We start from the raw sequence: 7,743 nt of genomic DNA on the forward strand, positions 1-7,743 counted from the left end.
GCCTTGAAATATATAACAGGGACTCAAGACTCTGACGACTTTCAAATGCTCGAGACCAGAACCAATGCCCTATTAGACACAAACGAACAACAAATAGCGGTAAATTCAGCTACTCAAAAGAAAATAGACGAATTGACAGTGACAGTTAATAAATTATTAAAAAATGCAAAAAGCACTCAAATAGATACGGGATATCTCTTTTCTCTAGCCTCCACCAGAATAGAGCAACTGTTGTGCTGATCGGACGTGCTTTTATCTCCGCTCTCGGTTTTGATTACTTAAAATTCAAAACTCGTGCGATAGTTATTCGATTTGTACTTATGTACTTCGGTCGTATTTCTTGGACACTTATTTATTTATTCATATATCTACAATGCCTTGTAGCTGTCGTCAAAGGGTTGACCGTAGTCAACCTAAAAAAATTCAATGTGCAAAGTGCAGTGACATTTTTCACTTAGTCTGTGCTAATCTGCTTCCAGCTGACCTTGAATTTCTGCAAAAGTCAAATAAACATTTCATATGCAAGCAATGCACAACCGATCGTAGAAAGTCTTTACTCTCCCCAACCCGTGTGAGTGCTCAATGTAAAGATGCAGTTGCTTTTGGTGGTGCCTCGGCAAATACGGAAACTTCGGCCAATAAAACTAACTCGTCAGAACAAAAAAGTGCTAATCAAGAAATTACTCTACAAACTATTTTGAATGAGCTTGTCGCTCTTAAAGCAGAAAACTCTTCTTCGCTCTCTTTGGTAAAGACTCTGCAAAATGATAAACAACTTCTTCTCAAAAAAGTTGATTCTCTCCAGCTTGAAGTTTAGGCTGTGAGTAGTAAATTGTGTGACTTTGATATGGCTGCTATCACTGCAGATGTGAAGACTGCTGTCATAGACTTTCGTAAGAATGTGCGCGTATTTGCAAATGATGTTCAAGTGAACGCTACCTCTACCCACGCAAATCCTACTCAAGAGAATACCACTCATATTGCTCCGCTGATCTCGCCTTCTACTAACGCAGCGCTACCTGCTTCCTCTCTGTCTTCTTCGTCACCCTCGCCTTCTACCGCCAATGATCACATTCCTACTCCACCACCTGTGAAAGACAAAAATGTGCCTAAGCTGCCCAACATACATAATTCGGCTACATCGCATATCTCTAACTCTTCGCCATCTTCGTATGCTGCTGCTGTTGCTAGCGCTCCCATTCCTACTTGCCCAACTGCTAACGACAAAAATGCAAACAAGCAGTCCAACACACAAACTTCCTCTACATCGCAAATCTCTGCTGGCGAGTTAAACAATGCAAAGAGGAATGAAAAAGCAACTGCGAATGACAAAAACGCTAGCAAGCAGCCTAATACACAAACTTCGGCTACATCGCATTTCTCCAACTCATCTTCGTCATCTTCGTATGCTGCTGCTGATGCTCCCATTCCTACTCACCAAACTGTTAATGACAAAAACGTAAACAGGCAGTCCAACCCACAATCTTCGGTTACATCGCAAAACTCTGCTCGCAAGTTAAACAGCGCAAAGAAGAACGAAAAAGCACCCTTGATTGTTGTTGGTTCGAATGCTAGCAAAGAGCTTGATGTGACATTTCGACTGAAGTGGCTGCACTTGTCTTCGTTTTCTAATTCTGTCAAAGCGGAAAACATAATTGATTATGTAGCTAAACATGCAAACATTAACCCCAGCATGCTTTCGTGCTCTCCTCTAGTTAAAAAGGATGTTTCTATAAATACATTTTAAACTGGGCGGATCTAATTTGCACTACGAAAAGCTCTTAAATCCGGACTTATGGCCAGCGAATGTTGCTGTGCGCCCTTTTAAATTTATGCCAAAAAACGACGCCTCTCAGACAAAAACCCAAAGTTCGATAATGCTAACCACAAGCACTTAAAAATCTATTTTCATAATGTCTCTGGTCTTAGGACAAAATCTAAATCTCTTCATCTCATGAGTTCGCAGTTAGATTATGATATCTTCGTTATCATAGAAACTTGGCTAAACGATAACTTCTTCAGTCATGAGTTCTTCGATCCAAACTTGTTTGAAGTATTCCGCAAGGACAGAGATGCAGTCAAAACTGGTTGTGCTAGAGGTGGTGGTGTCCTAATTGCGATCCAGAGGAAACATAAGGCGTTTTTCTACGAGCTAAGCAACAATAATTCGCTGCTGGACCAACTCTGCGTGTGTGTACAAAGCCCTCGGAAAACGCTCTTCATCTGCGCTTCATACATTCCGCCGAATAGCTCAGATGGGCTGTATAAGGCGCATATAGATAATATTTTGTCTCTAAACGCAAATTGTGCACCAGATAAGCATCTTGCTGTCTTAAGGGACTTTAACTTAAACAACGTTATGTGGTCTAATATAGCTAAGACGTCTGGTCTTTTACCAAGCTGCGTGAATAGTAGTAGCGACATATATTTAATTGATAATTTTTTAAGCATTGATATTAGGCAAATAAATTACTTTCACAATAAGCTTCAGAGGTTTTTGGACCTAATATTTATTAGCACTAATGTTAACTTTCAGTTGTCCGAGTGTAATTTTCCTTTCAAGGAGCCTGATATGTATCATGTTCCCTTGGTATTAGATATTTATTTTTACTCATGCCTCAGCTTGGACAAGAAAAACTCAAAAGCATCTTTTAACTATATTGTATGTAATTTTTCTGATCTAAATAGTATATTTCTTAATATAGACTGGGACAGGTTATTATGTAATCTTAGTGTGGCATCATGTTTTAATATCTTAAATCTAAAGTAGTTGAAGTTTGTCAAAAAAACATTCCAATATTTGGAAAAAAGTTGTACAAAGTTCCATAGCATACTCGAAATCTTAAAAGAATAAAAAATTTAAGAAACAAATACCACCGCAAATTCAAAAAGACGAACAACTATTCGTTTTTTATTGAGTATAAAATGTATGCCAAACATTTTAACTGCCTTGATAAATTTTTATACAGAAACTACGTTTTAAACTATGAAGCCAATATCAAGTCGAATCCTAAAGCTTTCTGGCGATTTATAACTTCGAAGAAATCTTGCTCTAGTATTCCCTCTCAATTATTTCTGGACGGAAATTCTGCTACATCCCCCATTGAGGCTACTAATCTGTTTGCCGATTTTTTCCGCTCAAACTTCATCTTAGATGACGACTCTAGTGGAAGCCTTTCTAATACTAAGGAATCGCCCTTTAGCTTTGGATCCCTAACCTTGACCACAACCGACATTCTTAATGCGCAGCTTAAGCCCTCGAACCAAACTTACATTGACGGGCTATCCGCAGTTCTATTAAAAAATGCGATTCTCTTGTTTATCCATTGAAATTAATTTTCAATAACTCCCTATCCGCAGGGGTATTTGTCGATGATTGGAAAATAGCTTTTGTCACCCCTATCTTCAAAAGCGGTAATAAAAATGATGTTCATAATTATAGACCCATTTCCAAACTTTCAACTATTTTGAAACTATTCGAATGCATAGTGAAAGAAAAGGTGTCTTTTGCAGTTAAAAGCCTTATTTGTCAGAACCAGCATGGGTTTATGCCTAACCGCTCGACGGTCTCTAATCTCGCTGTCTTTGCAGAAGATTGCATATCTGGCTTCAAAGACGGGTCTCAGTTAGATGCGGTTTATACAGATTTTTCAAAGGTGTTTGACAGGGTTTCACACTCTATCTTAGTCAATAAACTTGCTGCTTTAGGTTTTCACTCCATTTTTTTAAATTGGATTAAATCTTACCTAAGTAATTGTCGCTGTGTTGTCAATGTCGATAATACATTCTCGTATCCCTTTATCGCTTCCTCCGGGGTACCCCAAGGAAGCGTTTTGGGCCCCTTATTTTTCATTGTGTTTATAAATGATATAAGTAGTTGCCTTTCCCGTTCTAAATTTCTCCTATATGCTGACGATTTAAAAGTTTACTCCATAATAAAGAGTCCGCTTGATTCACAGATACTTCAAGCAGAGCTTAATAATCTTAAATCGTGGTGTGACACCAATCGCTTGTCGTTGAACATTAATAAATGCTATCACGTCACCTACAGTAAACGTACCACAGCCTTTCACACTTCCTATCATTTTTCCAATTATTATTTAAAGTCCGTCCCAGAGATTAAGGACTTGTGAGTAATTTTTGACAGAAAATTTACATTCAGCAAACATATTAACTTCATTGTCTCAAAGTCATATGAAATATTGGCATTTGTGCGACGGAACAGTTCCGAATTCTCTGATCCGTATACACTTAAATTGCTTTTCACTACCCTTGTTAGATCTAGGTTAGAGTACGCCTCATTTATCTGGAGGCCATATCATGCATGTTATGTTAACCGCATTGAAAAAGTTCAAAAGGTGTTTATCAGGTTTGCTCTTCGAACCTTGCATTTTAATGAACCTATTCCTTCGTATCTTGCTAGATGTAAGCTCATTAATTTAAAATCGCTGGAAAGTAGGAGATCGANCCATTCATTTAAAATCGCTGGAAAGTAGGAGATCGATTCTGTCGCTATCTTTTGTATTTGATATTATTTCCGGAGGGGTGGACGGTGCCTCCCTCCTTGAACGTATTCGTTTTAATGCCCCACTTAGAAATTTACGTCACTTTGAGTCCTTTCATATTGGCCCAGTAAAAAACTGTTTATGCATTAAACGCTCCTATCACAAGAGCTTTATGCGATCTTAATAGCATCGAAAATTGTATTCATATTGATTTTACAGTCTGTAAAAACGACTTTTTGAAATTGTTATTTCGGATTAATTTTGTAAATTTACTTTACTTTTTTTTTTTAATAGTCTGTAAGAATATTTGATGTATTCATTGGCTAAATTAAACAAATAAACAAATAATGGAATTGGAAACCATTTTAACGTCAGTCACTCTGGGCAGGTTAAATATTGTCAACCCTATCCTGCTAAATGGTTTGTTACCTGCTGAACCAGTGTTGCCAGAACTTTTTGGATGAACCGGCTAAATTGGCAAATAAAACGGCTAAAATGTTTCAACTAAATTTTACATCTTTTATTTAAATAAATCACGAGTAAAAAGACTATTTCTTGGAGAGAAGTTACAAATTCGAGCCGGAAAAAATTTGGGAGTGGGCAAAAATGATGTTTTCTAATTTAGGCAGAATTGAATATGCGCTATCTGGGAAGACAATATCTACATATAATATCTATTCTGTTTGTTGGCACTATAAACACAAACGCATCTTAAGTGTCTTAACAGTGAAACAATTTCTTATTTTCTAAGTTTGCGAATAAAACTTCAGACTTAAAATTAAGACATTTATAACAAACATTTTATGAAGAAAGCTAGCAGACCCGGCGAACTTCGTCCCGCCCAAAATTAATTTTTTGATTGAAACATTTGGTCCAACGTTTTCGCCAGTAATTCACGTTCACGTTTGGTTTTGTGGTCGACAGAAGGCCTTTGTCCATTGCCGTCTTAAATAACCGGACGAAAGCGTTATACCGGGAAGAAGTCCCTGCGGCTCGATAGTGAATCGTCCTTGAATCTGTATAGTATAGGTGGTGGCAATTTATAAACCGGTGAGTATCATTGGTCCACATTCTGTTTAGTCACCATAAAGCAATGACCGCAATGGTTCTGATGGTTGATTTAGCGGGAGTACTTTAACTTTGATCCCTGGTGCCTCCGAATCGACAATTTTTAGCAATAACTCGACTCCAGCGCCACTAAAAATTGTCATTAAAAAATTATCATTAAAATCGTTTCGGTTGTTAAGCCACCAGAATAAGTCTTTTACATACTGACACTCTTCGACATTTTTTCCCATACAAAATTCGTTATACGGAGAAACTGCGCAACATCATCAGCGAAAAAAATTCTCAAAAGTCAACGGTATCTATTAGACATTAAGAACTTGCACTTTATGATACTGAAATTGAGTGAACTACAAAGCTGCATACTCAAAATTTGGTGCCATTTGATGCAAAATGAACTACATTATGTATTATGTATTATGTATTATGAAAAAGAAAAAAAACACTGTATTCTGGGTGTATATATTTAAAGATAGGTAAAAGTTTCAATATGTTTGGAAAGCGCCACGTCCCTTTTGCAGTAGCCCCAAAATCTCTTTACCTATTTCCAGGACACTACCCCAAATACCTTTAGAGATATTCGGTATGCAAAATTCGATATGTATGGGTGATGCCACGCTCCATTAATATATCGAAAGTCTGCAGTAGGTGTCCAAATTTTCAGAAAATCGGTACAGTCCTTCGCGAGATCTCCTCTTATAAAAATAAGGAGCTTCTCTTTATATAATTAGTGTAGGTAACACAGGGCAACACCGATTTTGATGTGACAAATGTTGAAGCTGGTTTTGATAGGCTTTTTTGTGCTGATTAAGAATACGTAAGTATAAAGTAAACAGTGTGGTTAAAGTGTCAAAAAATCGCGTTTTTTGCAATACTTGAGAAGCTCTAGCAACGAAACAAAAGGTGATAGAACCTTCCACTTAGGCCTAAATTAAGGCATGGACTTCTGACTTCAATAGACCTTGCACTTCCTGCACCTTGACCCTAAGGTTACCTGTATTCATTTATTGAACAGCTAACACTGATTTTTACACAATTTTTGACGACAAAAAGTAAATGAGTATAGGTGACCATTAGGGCAAGGTGCAGGAATAATACTTTCAGAGATGGTAGTCTGTAGTTCTAGATTTAATTTAAGTCTACGTGAAAAATCGGAAAAATTAAAGTTTTGTGCACTCCTTGTTCTAAACACCTTTCCAAAAAAGCAGTTCCCATTCGAATCAGTTATGAAACATAGGAGAAAATTGTTCCCAATTGATTCAAGCTCCAAATGAATTTCACAGTTATCCGAAATTTTCCAAGCTTTCGTCGAAAAATATTCAAATTTTTTGCGTTCTTCCGGATTTTTTCGAGTTTTCCACTTAGAATTCTCTATTTTTCCATTCGAATGCCATTCCGAAGGAATTGCACACAAAATTCCAAACAAACAAATCTATTTTCGATTTTTCCAATTTTCCGACTTTCCCGGAGGGTTTTCCGAAAATTTTGTAAATGTAAAATGTTTTAGATCCATCCCACACCACGGACTTTAGCGGCCGCCGATTTAGTTGGGCTTGCTAGTCTCTCCATTGCACCACAACTAATTGGTCGGAGCGATTAGGTTGGTGTAGTGTGCGCACCTCCGTCATCTTCATGTACATATGTATTTCAAGCGAGCCCTACTATTTAAATAGGCGGTCGATAAATTCTGTGGTATGAGGTGGCTCCTATAGCTGCATTATTACATCTATTCCGTGTGTTGCAATATCCACGGAAGCAGCAGTTATGAAGAAAATGGAACCTTAAGCACATAGCAAGGCTGCATGACCTCGTTAATGCCCGTTCATTACAATCAGGGACCGCACTTCTCTTACTCCTATTTGTCATCTCTGTAATTGGAACAATCTTAATGAAACGAAGCCGAACTAGCATGGTGATATTGAATAAAGTCATCAAAGAAACCGAGGACGTAGTTAACACCGGTAAACACGTATCCGGTCAACATTCCACTTCCACCGATATTGCTGACGGTGCGTCGGCAGGTTTGAGTGTGGAACAGGGATTGGCAAAGGGTGCTGTTTTTGTGACTTTAAGCCTACTCACGTTAAAAACGGAGGATGAACGAACACCACCGCATTGCGTGCTGTCTTGCAAATACAGCCACCACAAGTGAACGATGCTTATAACTGCTCAT

The sequence above is a fragment of the Rhagoletis zephyria genome, unplaced genomic scaffold (genome assembly GCF_001687245.7).
Source record: "Rhagoletis zephyria isolate East Lansing unplaced genomic scaffold, Rhagoletis_zephyria_1.1 Rzeph_scaffold_00230, whole genome shotgun sequence".
NCBI classification, from domain to species: Eukaryota; Metazoa; Arthropoda; class Insecta; order Diptera; family Tephritidae; genus Rhagoletis; species Rhagoletis zephyria.